This window comes from Canis aureus, chromosome 21, assembly GCF_053574225.1.
Source record: "Canis aureus isolate CA01 chromosome 21, VMU_Caureus_v.1.0, whole genome shotgun sequence".
NCBI lineage: Eukaryota > Metazoa > Chordata > Mammalia > Carnivora > Canidae > Canis > Canis aureus.
Window position 1 is genome coordinate 31,549,219 of NC_135631.1, and position 18,340 is coordinate 31,567,558.

At 38.2% G+C, this 18,340-nt stretch overlaps 1 long non-coding RNA gene across 3 annotated transcripts in view; it reads right to left on the reverse strand.

Moving 5' to 3' along the window:
• Window positions 1-328: 328 nt before the first annotated feature.
• The window catches only part of LOC144293459 (uncharacterized), a 72,342-nt gene continuing 54,330 nt past the window's right edge, over window positions 329-18,340 (reverse strand). For 2 of the 3 annotated variants that reach the window (XR_013360684.1, XR_013360686.1), the window contains one exon: window positions 2,221-2,865. This is a non-coding gene — a long non-coding RNA (uncharacterized LOC144293459). Of the gene's footprint in view, window positions 679-2,220; window positions 2,866-18,340 lie in introns of those variants that run through there. The other variant, XR_013360685.1, reaches the window with a different exon arrangement.

Genomic DNA, 18,340 nt, shown 5'->3' on the forward strand with positions numbered 1-18,340 from the left:
TCAAATGAATAAGTAAAGTCTTTAAAAATAAAAAATAAAAAAAATTTTAAAAATTAAAAAGATGTGGAAAATGTGGTGCTAAGTAGACCTTGAAAAGGACATTTGTTTACATCATGAGAACTGAAACAGGAAGTCAAACAATCACCTTTTTCAACTTCATCTGGGAACATGTGCATCAAGGGTCTCAAATTTTTCACACTCTACACATTTTGTGAATGACAGTGAAAGCATCAAGTATGGGTTTGGGGGTTACACACAACTTGTATCAAGTAGCTAAGTTTGCAAATGTAAAATCCACAAATAATGAGGTACAATTGTATGCAAAAGGTTTTAGACTTATACCTTCCTTTATTGTCTTATAATATACAAAGTGAGCTTAGGGGGCTTTAGATAAAATATTTAAAACAGTAAATCAGAGTTCATATAAACATATAATAGGCAAAAGAAATACAGTTAAGGAGAAAACAAAACATACTCACACCACAGGATTTCATGGTGCTATTAAAACCAGGTCCCACATTTGGCACTGAGCTTCCGGGTGTGAAGAATTAGATGATTTAAGGGTCAAGCGCAGCGTGGGAAATATGGATATTGAAGAGACTGATAAAAGGAGAGCATTCATATGAAGCCAACTGCACCCAGAACGAGCCTTTCACCTCCTTGTTGAGTACCACTGTCCTGACCAATGTAAAATAGAGTCGCAGTATACAATTTTCTCAAGCAAATAAATACATTGTATTAGGTCATTTTCTAAGTGAATACATTCTATTAGTGTTAAGAGTGCACTTTGTAACTCAGTTATCAAATGTACTGTCTTAATAATGAAGTGAAAATCAGTGCTACAGTGATTATTTCATCTTAAGCAAAATGTAATTCACAAAATAGTACATAAATCATATCAGTGCATCAAGTTTATATCTAGACCTGAAAGTAGGAAATTCCACGTATAGAAAAGCATGAAGGTGGACACCTGGGTGGCTCAGCGGTTAAGCCTCTGCCTTGGGCTCAGGGCCTGATCCTGGAGTCCCGGGATCGAGTCCCACATCGAGCTTCCTGCAGGGAGCTTGCTTCTCCCTCTGCCTGTGTCTCTGCCTCTCTCCCTGTGTCTCTCATGAATAAATAAAATCTTAAAAAAAAAAAAAAAAAAAGAAAGAAAGAAAAGCATGAAGGGTAAGGTAAAATTGGCGGCTGTTGGAGGAGACACACCTCTGTTCTTGCGAGCCCATCGTGCAGTGTACATCTCTTCCCAACACCACTCAGAGGTGCCACACTCATAGTCTACAACAGGCAATGTGGGGAGTATTTAAACAATAGAAATCAGGAAATGGTCAGGAATGTTTTTATGCCCAAAAAATCAGTTGTTAAACCTTCACCATCATAACCCTGACTAAAACTTATACTTCATTATCTTATTTGTTTCCTATAAAATGTTCCTATTTGTTTTACTAATAATTAATGGCTTATCCTTGACATTTAATCTCTCAATATATACCATAGTTGTAGATCTAAGGAAATGCAAAAACTCAAAGCCACTGACATCCTCTGTTATTAGTTAGTTATTTTAGGTTTATGCTTCTACTTTCAGAACCTAACTTCCTTCCTTCTATGTGCAGTGTTGAAAGATGTTAAAAACCTTGAGCTCCTCAAGTATTAGAAGCTTTATTAAATGCTGATCAGTGGAAAAAAGTCCTTATTCTTTTTTTAACTATGGGCTGACTTAATTGTTATCACCTATAGCATATCTTCTCATGTAAAACTGATACCAGGTAACATCAATGATCTAGGGCCACTCCTCAAAGATATCAAAGAAAAAGGGCAAGTCTAAAATGTAATGCTTCACATGCTTTCCTTCACTCTATTTAAATTTTCATCCTATTATAATTTCTCATTTAAAAAAGTTACAGTAGAATATTTACTACTTATTTTCTGAACTTTCATAACCAGGGCATTATCCAGCTAGGAAGATACTTTTCTTTACTGTAGTCCTAATTTTATCTTTTTCTTCCCTTCAAAAATATTAAAAGTGTTTTCTTTTTCTAAGAATTTAATTGAAATATTATTGTAAACATAGTTCATGTTTTTCAAAGAGAATTAATAGTAAATATCATCAGATATATTTTATTTTTAATAGATGTGTTTCTTACATTTTTATTTAAATCCATAAATAAATAAATAAATAAATAAATAAATAAATATAAATAAATAATAAAATTAAAAAAATAAATCCAATCTTATTCTAAAACGTGATTTTAAGGAACTTAATCTGTTTTCTTTTGGACAATTGGCAATAAATTCCAATTTCCTTCTTTCTCTGAAACTCCTTGTCAATAGGTTACTGATCTGTAAGTGTGTGCTTAAATTAACTCAAGTAGTTAGGAGTTAAGAGGGCGACCCCTAAGATGAAAACATTTTCAAATGCAAAGAGTAACATTATCAAGTAGTGATCAGGATATTTCAAATTTTTACTATATTTAAGTGTTCTCAAATTATATTATGTAAGGATATTTTCTCCAAATTAGTAAGAGAATTGAGTTTAAAATTCTTTTTATAAATCAAAACTACAGAAAAGATCACCTGGCTGTTATTTAATGCTGGCACTGCTATGTTCAGATGCCACAATGATACACACACTATAGCTGGTGACAGCGGTTCTCTGCATCTTTTATTCCCAAATTTATCAGTAGAGTCAGGAAAGTGTGCCAGGAAAGATGTAAATCTGTAGGTCTGGTTATCTAGCCAGCTACTAGTCCCTCTCCAGCATCAACAACCTGGCTGTAATCTCTCTCCACAGTTGTAAAATGAAGGAATGAACTCAATGTGTTCTAACCTTCCTTTCTTGGCTCTTCTGATTCCACATTTTCAAATCTAAAAACAAAAACACAAAACACATAAAAGGACATATAGCAATGACGCATGGCATCTCTTTCCAGGTCTCTGTTCTCAAGTTGAAAAAGTATGTCTGTGTATAGGTGTAAGGTTAAGTTACAGAAAAGTAAACTTTCAAACCAAATATCATATTGTGATTTTCCCCCAAGTATGCGCAATATAGTTTTGTTTTGTTTTTTTAAGAATGCAAGTAAATACTTTGGAAGTTGACTGTTTGCTCATGGCAAAATGAAGAGGCATTCTCACCCTTGAAAAACAGGTTTTTTATTTTTTAACACAAATACAAAAAAAGCCCAATCTTGTAATATAAGTGCTACCCCCAAGTCAACAAGATTATGCTAGATAACAGATAAGGTCCTAAACAGCTTCCATTCAAGCAGTAAAAGAACATCTCATGATTTATCTTAATAATTTTTCCTGTACACTTGGAAGTTCCGAAATAGTTGCAATAGAATGACTTCTATTAAATGGCAGAGAATGTTTAATTTTAACAACATTTCAACACTTCTTATCATTTAATTCTATCTTTCATAGGCCTAGAAAGAAGTAGAACCTTCTTACCACCCTTTGGACTTCATCCCCACTTCCATCTGAGGACACAGCCACCTGAGAGACAAGAGCCTCCCTTTCGCAGAGGCCACTCTTCAAGAAGTGCTTAGGGTGGCTAGCATACTGGTCCTGATTCAGCTTGAATGGAAGCTGAGTTCAAAGGACTCAGCACTTTCTAGTGTAACGCCATTTTCCAATTATGATTTCCAACAATTATCTAGGTACCATCAAACTCCAGTTACTTCTCCTCTTTTCAAGTTAACTGATTTATTTAGCACACATTTACTGAACTATCCATTTTCTTCCAACACAGACTCTAAAAGACATTTTGAGTTAAATAGCATCCACATTAATAAATGTCTTACCAAATCCTTTTCCCAACTACACAACAAAAAACAAAAAAGACTGGAAGAGAAAAGGGAGAGAGAATTTAAAGGCATGAATTGGGAAGAACATTGACTTGCGTGCCTGAAGAACTGTACTCTATAACTTACCCTTCCAAGTATTGTTATTTCTCTTGAATAAAAATTTTGAGAAAACTTATCTTTACACATGTTTATCAAAATGCTAAAGCATATGATCTTTTTATAATGATTTTCTGGAGTTCCCTTACTAGGAAATCACAATGATTATTATTATTCCTTTGGCTTTGTAGCTCTATCTTTAAGATTTCAAAAGAGAATATTCCTCCTTATGTGATAGGAACTGAAGGCCAGAAAAGAATATACACTTAAACACATCAATACGATATATTGATATTTTTTAAAGACCAAAGAATTACATATGTAATTTGTTCTAATCAAAACAATCAAAAAACAGCAACAAGAGAAGTCATACAAATCCTAAATTCGTTAATTTCAAACCAATCATATATGGTTCAGAAACTTTAGAAACGAGTACAACTTTAAAAAAATTTATTTATTTAATTTTATTTGAGAGAGAGAGGGTGCATGAGCAGAAGAAGTGCAGAGAGAGAAGGAAAGAGAAAGAGTCTCTAGTAAACTCTGCGCAGAGCTTGGAACCTAATGCAAGGCTTAATCTCATAACCCTGAGATCACAACCTGAGCTAAAACCAAGAGTTGGACACTTAGTCAACTGAGCCACCCAGGTGCCCTCAAATTGATTTGACTTTTACATGAAAACTTGTGTGGAATCTATCTCAGAAAAACCTGGTGCTCTATTTACAAACAGTTTAAGTTGGTAATGTTTGAGGAGTATTCCCTGGAATGGCTTTTTTGCAACACAAATTTTATCAATTATTAAATGAAGATAAAAACTGATATAAATTCTGTATTGTTATTTTTTATCCATCTCTCTCTTTTTATTTACCTCTCTTTTAAAATTATTACTTTGCTAACTTGGTAATTTGGTAAATTATACAGCATTTTTAGAAGTGTAATTATAAAGACTGGTAAGAGATTACTAAACCTATTTTTAAGAAACTAGGCAAGCCAGTAACTGTTCTCATTCTGAATTCCCAGATACAAGAAATAAAACATGGACCTTAACAATCTCTAAGACCTCTTCCAGCTACAAAACTCTCTGACTTTTCTCCTCAATGTATAATCCTAATTTCCTCTACATTTCTTTTTTTTTTTTTTAAGATTTTATTTATTTATTCATGAGAGACACAGAGAGAGAGAGAGAGAGAGAGAGAGAGGCAGAGACACAGGCAGAGGGAGAAGCGGTCTCCATGCAGGGAGCCCGATGCGGGACTCGATCCCAGGACCCCGGGATCACGCCCTGAGTCAAAGGGAGGCACTCAACCACTGAGCCACCCAAGGATCCCCTCCTCTACATTTCTTAATAAGTCTTGAAGTTGTGCAGTACGCTGCTGGATTTCATTCAGAACTACAAGACTCAACACTGTCTCTAAATCACTGCAGATAATTTGCATGTCTTTGAAATTAAAAGCTACTTTTTACTTTACTATGAAATACTCATTGTATTTATTTTACTATGAAATACACAACTCTAGAGCCCTCTGTAATTACATACCTGTTTCAAACCAGCTATATGCATGCTAAAATTGGCAATAGTATATGTGGTACAAGAAAACAGTGCTGTGTTGACATTACAGGAATAAAAGAGAGATGGAACATTTTAATCAAAAATCTGCCCTGAGGGGCACTTGGGAGTTTCAGTCAATTCTGCCTCTGACTCTTGACTTCAGCTCAGGTCATGATCTCAAGGGCATGAGATTGAGCCCCACCTCAGGCTCTGTGCTCTCAGCATGACAGGCATGAGGAGTCTGTTGGAGATTCTGTCTTCTTCTCTCCTTGCCCCTCCCCCAAACCATGATCATGCACTCTCCTTCTCTCCCTCTCTCTCTCAAATAAATATATAAAATCATTTTCTTTAAAAAAGGCACTGATTGCCAAATCTATGCAAAATATTTTGCTGACTGCTATAGCACCCAGCACAAAATCTAAGCTATTGAGGACTTAAAAAATGATAGAAAGAATAAAACAAGCATCTACTCACTTCTTCCTTCCTTTTCATTCAACAGTTTTTGATTACTACTTACATGGAGTTTACATACTAGGGAGAGGTATGCAAAAAAAAAAAAAAAAGAAAAGAAAGAAAAGAAAACAAATAAAAACAACCACAACTACCTGAGTATGACAAATGCAAATAAGCCAAAATCTGTGTGTGATCAATGGGTTCAGGATGGTTTCTTTAGGTTGACTGGATAAGCAAAGCCCTACTGAAGAGGTATCATTAATGCTCAGATTTACTTTTCAACAGGAAATAGCCTTTTTGAAGAGGAAAAGAGCATTTAAGGCAGAATTAAAATTGTCTAAAGTATATAATATGTCTGAGGAACAATTAGATAGCCAATGTTTGTGTGATGTGAGTTGAGGTCAAGAAGGTACACAGGGGACAGATTGGCTAGTGACTCATAAGCATAAATATTTGGGTTGTATTTTCTATGCTAAGTAAAGCCCTGAAGATATTTAAGGAACTGAGTGATTTATACATTCAATGATTTATATATTCAACGTATAAGGTTGGCCTGTGCAGGTTTTCCTGTGCAGAATATACTTATGAGAAGGAGTCCTTCTCCTTTCTTTAGTAAATTGGGAAGAAATAATGGTGAAATGCTGATGAAATAATAAAATGAAAATTATGAAATGAGAACAAAGCATTGATATCTTTGGAGGTTGTTAATGGAGCTGAAGTACAGAGAACAAATTTGGAATATATTTTGAAGGTCATTTTGATGATACCCATTTGGATGTTGAGGTTGAGAAGAGAGAAGAAAAAAGAAGAAGGAGGCTAACTCCTAGATAGTGGCTTAGCAAATATGTAGATGATGATGAGTTTTACTAAGCTGAGGACTCGGGGAGACCAAGTTTGGGAATTTAGCCATATTAACTCAAAGCTGCCCTTAGACATCCATTTTAAGTTACGGAGAAGGCAGATACAGCATCCTGTAGTTAAGACAAATTAGCACAAGTTCCACTCTTTAAATAAGTGGATTTAAGCATCCTAAACACCATGTTAAAATAATACAAATAAAGAAAGTTTAAAAAATAGCTATGTTTCTTCTGTTCTTTTCTCACTCTTTATCTAACCCTTGAGAAGGAAGAAGGGAGGGAAATAGGTAGAGCTTAATTCTAACTGACACCACATATTTCAGAGTAGAAATTGCTGAGTTTGTACAAATTTCCCTAGCCCAGTGGCTTATTTAGAGCTAAAGAGAAGAAGCTGACTTTTGTTTAATGCCCAAAGTGCTGATATGTACCAGATGAGAGTCTATTTTATCTCATTGAATATTTGGGGAAGTTTTTCAAGGCATTTATGGTTTTCAACTTTATTGAGGAAGAAACTAGGATCAGAGAGATTGGGAAGTTTGTTGAAGAACACCCAGATAGACTTGGTGGAGCTGGATGTGGAATGCTTGGATCTTGGCCCCGTATTCTTTTCCCACTCCACCCTAGAATCCTGTCTGCCAGCCTCTTCATCCCAGCTGGCCACCATTTTAATCTTCTCTTCATGAGACTGCTTGAAAAAGAAAGCAAGCATTGATTCTGTTATTTGCTTCCCTGTTTACTTTCATTGAAAGAAGGAGGAAACATCAATTTGCTTCGTATAGTTTTCTTCAATTGAATGTACAATTAGTTTATAATGAGTAGAAGGGATATTTTTACTTAAAAAGGAAAAGAAAAGCACTGGAATGTAATTCATCAGAAGGCATTCTAATAAACATAGCAAAATCAATTTAAAGCCTAAATAGATAATATCCTGCAGCTATGATTTGATATTCCTTATTGTTAAACATAGAAGGACAATTTACCTTTCCTTCTTCAGAAAAGAGAAAGAAGGAAGGAAGGAAGGATAGAACAATGGAAGGAAGGAAAAGAGGGAGGGAGAGAGAGAAAGAGAGAGAAAAGAAAGAAAAAGAAAAAGGAAAAGAAAGAAAGAAGAAAGAAAGAAAGAAAGAAAGAAAGAAAGAAAGAAAGAAAGAAAAGAAAGAAAGAAGAAAGAAAGAAAGAAAAGAAAGAAAGAAAGAAAGAAAGAAAGAAAGAAAGAAAGAAAGAAAGGAAGGAAGGAAGGAAGGAAGGAAGGAAGGAAGGAAGGAAGGAAGGAAGGAAGAAAGAAAGAAAGAAAGAAAGAAAGAAAGAAAGAAAGAAAGAAAGAATTCCCTGTCCTCCCAAAATACATTTTTGGTTATGTTGGATAAATTAAATAATCAGCAAGTATTTGAGTGCCCACTTTGTGTCTAGTGAATTATGTAATATATCTATGGTTCTTACTTCATAAATATTATTCTTTTCAAGCATTTCTTCAGCAAGGGTAGCAACTTGATTCCAACTTTTTAGAACTATTTTTTTAAAGATGGATCCTCTGATAAAGTCGGTATGCCTTGCAAAACCAAGTATTTTAAACAAGATATTTAAACAAAGTTTCCTGAATATTGGCTGATGCAGTTACTTATCTTACTTCAGCTAAAGTCAGCAAAATGAGTCAAGGTTGCTAGATTTGACCATACTTACACCTAAACTTTGGAGCCATATAAGGCTATTTCTATAAATACATTTTATGAAAATATACATGACCAGTTATTATACATTTAAGTATTTGGAAAGATTTTAGTAACTGTTGCTCTCAAAGGAAAACATAACCTCAAAAACTCTGCTCCAAAAACTTTATTATAATTAGAGGTATAAATATTAATGTCTTTGAAATTAAAAATATTTCCTAGAGTCAGTTTTTACTAAAATAAAATTATTCTGGTGGTGCCTGGGTAGTTTAGTCAGTATGCCTGCAACTCTTGATGTTGGTTCAGGTCATGATCTCAGAGGTATGGAAATCAAGCCCTGTGTCAGGCTCCACGTGCAAGGCGCACAGTGCACTTGAGATTCTCTCTCTCCCTTTCCCTCTGCCCCTCCTCTGGGTGGTACACTCTAAATTAATTAATTAATTAATTAATTATTTTTAAAAGTAAGATTTTCCTGAAATTTGTCTTTGAGGGAAATGACCTTCAGGGAAAGTTACTCATAATCAGTTTTGGGCCAGTGGTTAAAATTAAATCACATGGCACTGGGTAGATTTTTTATAGAAGATCATAAATAAGTACAATCAGTTGAAATTCAAGCTTTTTTTTTAGGTATAACAAACTCAAATCAATTCTGGAATTAAATCATTTGGTTATCTATGAAGGGGAGAGTTTCAACTTAGTCTAGACAGAATTTTGCATTTAGTTGAAGTCTCCAATTTCTTAGGCATATCTGAGCACACTAGATAATGGCCCCTTCAACTTCCCCTACACATTCTCACACACATCACTCCAGGGTGGAAATGTTATTCTTTGAGTTTATAATTAGCTTTCCTCTTATTTATCTAATACTGAAAAAAAAAATCTCTAAGTATCATTGTTCTGATCCAACAATACCCAGAAAATTGCACAAAATCTATTCTACTAAGAGTAAAGTTGATATGATCCCAAAATTTCCAGAACAACAAGCATTTATTTATTTATTTATTTATTTTTTTTTTTAAAGATTTTATTTATTTATGATAGTCACAGAGAGAGAGAGAGAGAGGCAGAGACACAGGCAGAGGGAGAAGCAGGCTCCATGCACCGGGAGCCTGACGTGGGATTCGATCCTGCGTCTCCAGGATCGCGCCCTGGGCCAAAGGCAGGCGCCAAACCGCTGCGCCACCCAGGGATCCCAACAACAAGCATTTAATGAAATAACTGAATGTACTTTTTCTTCCCTGTGGTCTTTCTGCTTTGAGTAATACTAACCACATCTAGCTCCTATATTCAAGTTAAAATAGTATTTAATAACTATCAGGTGCTTTCTCTGTGCTAGGCTACTTGACTAGGACTAAGTATACAGGATTAACAAATTAAATTCATCCCTGTCTTCATAGAACTTAGACCAATGACAAAGGCACAAAATTAAGGAGAGAAAAATATATATATATATAATTAAAAACTGTGATCAATGATAAGAGAATCAATTACGGTGTTTTGCAAACAAATAACAGAGTGGAAAGGTGCTACTTAAGACTGGATACTCAATGGGATCCCTGGGTGGCTCAGTGGTTTAGTGCCTGCCTTTGGCCCAGGACGTGATCCTGGGGTCCTGGGATCGAGTCCCGCATCGGGCTCCCTTCATGGAGCCTGCTTCTCCCTCTGCCTATGTCTCTGCCTCTCTCTCTCTCTCTCTCTCATAAATAAATAGATAAAATCTTAAAAAAAAAAAAAAAAAAGACTGGAGAGTCAAAAAAAAAAGTCCTCTTTGAGACAACGATACTTAAAGTAAGACTTCAGGGAAAATAACAATGTACACTGTCAAATGTGTTTGGTGGGTAGTTGGGGAAAAGAGTTGGGTGGAGAATCCTTCAGAAAGAGTTAATGCACAAGCAAAGACCCCAAATATGGGCAGGGTGGGAGGAAGCTTGCTGTTTTTAAGAAATTGAAAGTCAATGAGCGTGGCTAGAACCTGGCCATCACGGTAAGATGTATATGATACTTGAAAATTATTGTTAGAGTTAGAAGATGACAGGTGTCATGAGAGCCCACTGGAAGACTTTAGGTAGGACAGTGACCTAACCCCTAATGCTATTTTCATTTAAAATGATCAGTTGCATTGAAATAATTCAATATGGTGTCCCTTCTAGGTAGAAAAAAATCATGAAAAATGAAGGGGGTTGATGTTTGAGGACCCACAGATCATCCAGACACTCAGTGACTCACTAGTATGACTCACATAACTTGTATTCACTACAACACAGCAAGCATACACAGCAGGATTGCAGTAAGAGAAAAGGAAGTAGGCAGATCGGGAGGTGTCCATTTATGTAAGCTTTCTACACTCTCTGTCTGGAAAGAGGCCACTCCAACGGAGCCTTACCTTCAGCAGTGAAAAGCCTGTGTCTTTTCATTGAGCAATGTGTCTGCCTAGGAAACCTGTTTGAGATTCAGGCTGAAGGTTTATTGGAAGATGGTCACCTAGGCACAACGATAAACCATACCTAATGAAATTCCATACTCTCAGAAGCAAAGCAGGTGTTGAGTGCCCTAGTCAGGTAAAAACAACCTTATCAGTGTATCAAACATTTCAAAGGCTGAATTTCCACAGGCCAGCCAACGGCCAAACCCACAAAAGTAGGGCTTCCAGATAAGTGCCTCAGGCCTGTTAGGATAAGTCTTTCCCGCACAGCCACAGCCGCTGAGATAGGAATGGGTCCAAAGCATCATGGAGAAGGAGATTTCAGAAGTGTACAAGTTGGCTTCTCAAAACTGGAAGTGCCTTTTCCTACAAAGGCACAGTAGGAATTCAAGACCATCTCAAATTCTACCTCTTTTACATAATAAGCATCTCCATTCTCTACCTCTGTTCCATCACTGAACTTTCTGTTCCCTGCAACCCTATAGCTATTTGTTTCATTCTTATGATATTTTATGCATTATCATGTGTTATACTTCCAACTGTTGTCATTCATTTTTTTATCCTAGGTTGTAAACCTTTACAAACGTAAGTTTTGATGGAGCTTTGCAGTCAGTTCCCTCACTCTCTTTAAGAGCAACGGCCATCTATGGATGTAATTGCAGGAGGAATGAGTCAAAGAAATGAGAAAAGTGTAGAACAAGAGAGTGGAAATTTGCATTCCTTTTGCATATTTATTTAGGTCTGGGTGTTTAGAATGACATCAACCCTTAAATCTTCAAAAGGGACAAAAAACCATACTGATGGAAATCGTTATTGTGGTCTGTATTACCCAAGATCACAGTGTATACATAATATTGGTAGACATTACCATTTTCATTTTCACTATGGCTTTTATTTTTTAATTTAAAATATATAGCTATTTCAACAATAAAAGAGTTAAATTTACTTCTAAAGGAAAAATAAATAACCATGTGGAGAAACATATTTAATTGTGCCATTGGTTTTGTTATTATTTTATCTCCTAGTAGCAATGTGAGCATATTTATTATTGTTTTAAACTTCACCAGCCACCCTAATGGTTTCCTATGTTTGTTTATTTTGGGTTGTGGTTATGATTCCTACATAAATGTTTACAGATCTCTTCAAGTTTCAAATACTTTTGGAAAGGCTATAGCCTCTAAAGGTAAAAATTTACAGTCCCGTGGGCCTATTCATAAACTAGAGTAGCATGTTTAACATGAGAAGTGGCGGAAATAGATTTTGTTGGAACAGAATTAATCTGTATCTACCCTGTTTTTGCTGAATGGGTAAATACCAAGTTGGGAGGGAGGGGGGCAGGGTAAGTAATGCCTCTTCGTAGCATACCAGACCTTGGAATCACCAGTAAGTCTGTAACAATAGCAGTGGGTAGACCCATGACAATTAGGAAGTGGATTTCAACCACTAACCCATTCACAAATGCTACACAAAATGCTTTCAGACACAAACCATGTTGGTTTCTACCATGGAAGACAGAATGCACAGCTTCAAAGTTAGGCAGCACTTTTCTATTTTATGATCAGCAAAGATAACTTGAAAACGTAATAACTGTATCAATTTGCTCATTTTAGACACCTATATAAATAAGTACAACGCCTTCTTTTTCTTTAACTGCTAACCACGTTTCTATTTGATTTTATGAAAGTAATTTCAAATGCTCTCCTTCCCTGTATCTAGATTGTTTTCTCTATCTACAGGGTAGATGAATAGATTAATTATAAAGAACTTGGTAAAATCAGGAAAACTTTGGTTCAAAGCCCTTCTCTTCTACTTACTAACTGCACAAGTTTGGTAATCTCCCCAAATCTCAGTTTCATCTTTAAAAAGGCATAATTGTATCCTTTCCAACAGGTTCTGTGAGGATTAAAAATAACACACACAAAATGCATAGCACAGTGCTTGATCTTAGTAAGCCCGACCTAAGCATTTTAGAAGGGAATATTACTTGGAGTAGCTGTACTGCTATAACTGAACTGGCTGTGTCTGTGACAAATTGCAATTTAGTTATCTTATTTCAGAAGTAAGAATTTGCCACTTTGGGCTGACCTTAGGGCTGAAGATTCAGTTACTGTCTTGCTTGACTTTGCTCTACTTCAGCTCTAACCAATGTGTCAGCTTTGTAGGTTGCTAGAAGAGGGAGGATTGTGGCCTCTACAGAGGGTCGCAGAGATTCACACTTAAGCAATACTAACAGAGACAAGCAGATTTTAAGAGCAGAGGTTCCCAGCTTTTTAAATTTTTGGGAATTTAATGCTTACTGTCTGCTGTGGTTCCAGGATGGCTGCTGGAAATACATCTTTAAAATATGACTTGGCCTACAAAATATTTTCTTTGTTTAGTGGGGGGAAAAAAGGAGGAAGATTATATAAGTCCCAAGGAAGATGTTATAAAGAATTTTGAAATTTATGACATGAAAATGTTAGACAACCATAGAGTACTTACAACTCTTCTACGATGAAAAACAAACAAACAAGCAAAAACAATGTCCCTCTATCAGTAATAAACAGATCAGGGAGGCAGAGAATTAATAGGACATAATTGTCCTGAGCAGAATCATCAACCAAGTGGATCTAATTAACATTTATAGAATGCATCAACACAGCAGAATACTTCTCAAACCCACATGGAAGATTCACTAAGCTAAATCACATACTGGACTATCAAATACAACTCAACAAATCTGAAAGAAGCAAGATGACAAAGAATTAAACTAGAAATCATTAACAGAGATATAGCTAGAAAAATCCAACATTTAAAGATCATACAATATGATTCTAAATAACAGGTCAAAGAAGTCTCTAGAAATTAACAAATATTTTGAGCTAAATGTAAATTAAAGCACAATTTATTAAAATGTGTGGAATATAGTGAAAGTAGTCCTTAGGGGGACACCTATGGCATTGAAGCCTGTAACTAATAAAATTCAACAATACAAAAGCAAACAATCCCGTTGAAAGGAGGGTTAAAGTTTGCAAAGAAATGTATAAAAAGACATTCAACATAATTTGTCATCAGGGAATCGCAAATTAAAATGAGATACCACTGCACATACATTAGAAGGGCTAAAATACCCAACGTTGACCACACCAAATGCTGATGAAGATGTGTAGCACCGGTAACTCTCATTCGTTGCTGGTGGGAATGGAGAGAGATACAGCCACTTTGGAAGAGAATTTGACCATTTTTTACAAAGCAAACACAGGGGCAGCCCGGGTGGCTCAGTGGTTGAGCGTCTGCCTCCGGCCCAGGGAGTGACCCCGGGGTCCTGGGATCGAGTCCCACGTCGGGCTCCCTGCGTGGAGCCTGCCTCTCCCTCTGCCTGTGTCTCTGCTTCTCTCTGTTTCTCATGAATAAATAAATAAAATCTTAAAAAAAAAAAAAAAGCAAAAATAGCCTTAATGGTGCCGCACTTGTGCTCTTAAGTATTTATCCAGTTGAGTTGAAAACTTACATTCATGTGAAAAACTGCACAGGGATGTTTACAGAAGTTTTATTCATAATCATCCCGAATGGGAAGCAACCTACATGTCATTAAGAGGTGAGGGAGAACCTGTCGTGCATTGCACAACGGAATATTGGGGCAAATAAAAAGAAATGAACTATCTAACCTTGAAAAGACATGGAAGAGCCCGAAATACATATTGCTAAGAGAAAGAAGCCATGTGAAAGGCTGGCTCTGTGGCTCTAGTGTGTCACGCTGCAAGGGCAACACTAGAGACCCTCTAAACCACCAGCGGCCTGGTGCGGGAGCCGGGGTGGAGCAGAGGGCCGTCAGGGCTGGGACGGTAACTACGTGCAGAGTGTCGCGCACTTTCAAATCCAAAGATCTTTGTCAGACAAAGAATAAACCTTAGCATAAGCACATTAACAACAACAAAAAAAATCACTTAGGAAGTCAGGAGACTGCAGCAAAGAATGAAGACTACGGCAAAAACAAAACAAAAAACCTAACTGTATTACAAATATATAAAATAACTTTGCTGAAAGGGGGAATGGGGATAAAAATATAAAATTAGATGCAATTACCTCTGTCAAACTGTGGGCAGACTTGCGGTAAATCGAGCTTTAAAATAGCCCAAGTACAAAGTGGCCCTGGCCTCTGAAGGAGTGGGGGTGAAGGGTTCTTCCCACTAGTCACTCCTCAAACTGAGAATCACTGAATTCTGTTATCTTAAATCTTGTGTGTTTGGCCTTACATATGTGACACTAAGTCAAACTCAATGAATTCTTGTGGATCTTCCCACCTGGAAGTGGTGCTAACCATTCTCTGTCTCAAAGGGCTGTCTGTGAACTAAATGCCATGTATCCAGCAGGCCTGGTTAGGAGGTACCGGAGTCCCAGGGCTATTCTGACAATTGTTTTGGTGAGAAGCTCTTTCATTTTCCATCACCCCAAGACTCACTTTTTCAGTTCCGTTAGGTAAGAGCAGAGTTTCGGGATCTAATGTTTCCAAAGCCTACAGTTCTTTCTTCTCCCTTGAGTCTCATCTCCAGTTCCCAGAACTAGCCCAAGTGCTGGAGGAGAATCCTACTCACGATTGGAGGGTAGACGCTCAGCCAAACCTGCGTTGTGATGGGGGGCACGACCAGGGCCCTGTGGAGCAGCTGTTCCTGGTGCCAGCCCCAGGGCCCTGGCATACCAGGAGCTGTGGCCTCTTAGAAAGACTACACCCTCTCCTGCACCGCCTGTATGCTTCCATCCAGGTCTCACCAAATTAAGAAATGATCTCTTAACCATCAGATAAATACTAGTAAGTAACTAGAATTCTAGAAAGAAGTATTTCTGAAACTAGGCAAACAAAACAAAACACCTATGATGGCTCTCACTGGGCGTAACCTCCTGATGAATGAGAGACGAGTCCGAAGGGCCTTTCTTACATTGGTATCTTAATCATTTTTCGTTAGAAATAGATCACAAAATATATTGATTGGCTTATACATTTTCTGCTCTACCAGCAGTTTTTTTGGTATAACTTACAGAATTACCCTCCCATACACCTTTAAGTTCATTGCTTTCCATTGAGATTTAAAACTAAAAGTAATACAGCTTCTTCACATTAGTCATTTATAAATTGAACTACATTAGACTCATGGCTGTTTCCATCATGAGTTAAAATGATTAAAATTATAGGCAGAAGAAGTCCCATAAGGTCATGGGTTCCTATGAGTTCCTAAGATTCATATATGGCCCCCTCTTCTTTGCAGATTAAAATCAAAATATTGCCTAAAGACATTTAGAGGTCTTAGAAGTTTAAAAGTGGTATTTCTTCCTGATTGTCTAATGGTTCTACAAGAGATGATATTATGTCTGAGTCAAAATCTGTCACACCCAGAAAGATTTGGTTCATTTATTCTCTACAGTTTGAGAAATTATTAGTGCCCTTAAGTAAAGACTCTTTGCTTGTCAATACAATTTTTTCTTCAGTTTCTTCCTTTTCATTCTGCACTTCATCTAAGCTGCTGCCTCATGAATACATTAGAATATTTACAAAACATGAACAGGATTTTAAAAAATGAATATTCTGAATTAAAATCCTTGAAATCGAGGGGAGGGGCAAGATGGCGGAAGAGTAGGGTCCCCAAGTCACCTGTCCCCACCAGATTACCTAGATGACCTTCCAATCATCCTGAAAATCTACGAATTCGGCCAAAGATTTAAAGAGAGACCAGCTGGAACGATACAATGAGAAGAGTTCGCGCTTCTATCAAGGTAGGAAGACGGGGAAAAAGAAATAAGGAAACAAAAGGCCTCCAAGGGGGAGGGGCCCGCGAGGAGCCGGGCTGAGGCCGGGGCGAGTGTCCCCAGGACAGGAGAGCCCCGTCCCGGAGAACCAGGAGCTGCACCGACCTTCCCGGGCAGAAAGGGGCTCGCGGGGAGTTGGAGCAGGACCCAGGAGGGCGGGGATGCCCTCGGGCTCCCGGGGACACTGACAGACACCTGCGCCCCGGGAGAGTGCGCCGAGCTCCCTAAGGGCTGCAGCGCGCACGGCGGGACCCGGAGCAGCTCGGAGGGGCTCGGGGGCGGCTCCGCGGAGGGGGCTGCGGGGCGGGAGCAGCTGAGGGGGGGCTCGGGGGAGGCTCCGCGGAGGCGGCTGCGGGGCCTGAGAGCGAATCCACCAGTGCAGACCAGGAGCACAGGGCGCCAGGACACAGCCCAGGATCCGGCCTCCCCCCGGGACAGGCAGAGGCCGGGAGGGCCCAGGACAGCGAGGACGCTCCTGCCCCGAGCTGAGCAGAGCAGCGGCCCCGCCCCGGAGCCTCCAGGCCCTGCAGACCGAGAGCTCCGGGGTTACTGCGGGGGCTGACTCCAGGGCTCCAGAGCTGGCCCCGCCACTGCGGCTGTTCCTCCTGGGGCCTCATGGGGTAAACAAAACCCACTGAGCCCTGAACCGGGCAGGGGGCAGAGCAGCTCCCCCAAGTGCTAACACCTGAAAATCAGCACAACAGGCCCCTGCCCCAGAAGACCAGCTAGAAGGACAAGTTCCAGGGGAAGTCAAGGGACTTAAAGACACAGAATCAGAAGATACTCCCCCGTGTTTCTTTTTTTTTTTTTTTCCTTTTTGATTTCTGATTGCTTCCCCCACCCTTTTTTTCCCCTTTCTTTCTTTTTCTTTCTCTTTTTCTTCTCTTTTTTCCTTTTTTTCTTCTTTCTATTTCTCTTTTCTTTCCTTCTTTCTCTCCTCTCTTTTTCTCCTTTTCCCAATACAACTTATTTTTGGCCACTCTGCACTGAGCAAAATGACTAGAAGGAAAACCTCACCTCAAAAGAAAGCATCAGAAACAGTCCTCTCTCCCACAGAGTTACAAAATCTGGATTACAATTCAATGTCAGAAAGCCAATTCAGAAGCACTATTATACAGCTACTGGTGGCTCTAGAAAAAAGCATAAAGGACTCAAGAGATTTCATGACTGCAGAATTTAGATCCAATCAGGCAGAAATTAAAAATCAATTGAATGAGATGCAATCCAAACTAGAGGTCCTAGCAACGAGGGTTAACGAGGTGGAAGAACGAGTGAATGACATAGAAGACAAGTTGATGGCAAAGAGGGAAACTGAGGAAAAAGAGACAAACAATTAAAAGACCATGAGAATAGGTTAAGGGAAATAAATGACAGCCTGAGGAAGAAAAACCTACATTTAATTGGGGCTCCTGAGGCCACCGAAAGGGCCAGAGGGCCAAAATATGTATTTGAACAAATCATAGCTGAAAATTATCCCAATCTGGGAAGGGAAACAGGTATTCAGATTCAGGAGATAGAGAGATCCCCCCTAAAATCAATAAAAAACATTCAACACCTCAACATTTAATAGTGAAGCTTGCAAATTCCAAAGATAAAGAGAAGATCCTTAAAGCAGCAAGAGACAAGAAATCCCTGACTTTTATGGGGAGGAGCATTAGGGTAACAGCAGACCTCTCCACAGAGACCTGGCAGGCCAGAAAGGGCTGGCAGGATAT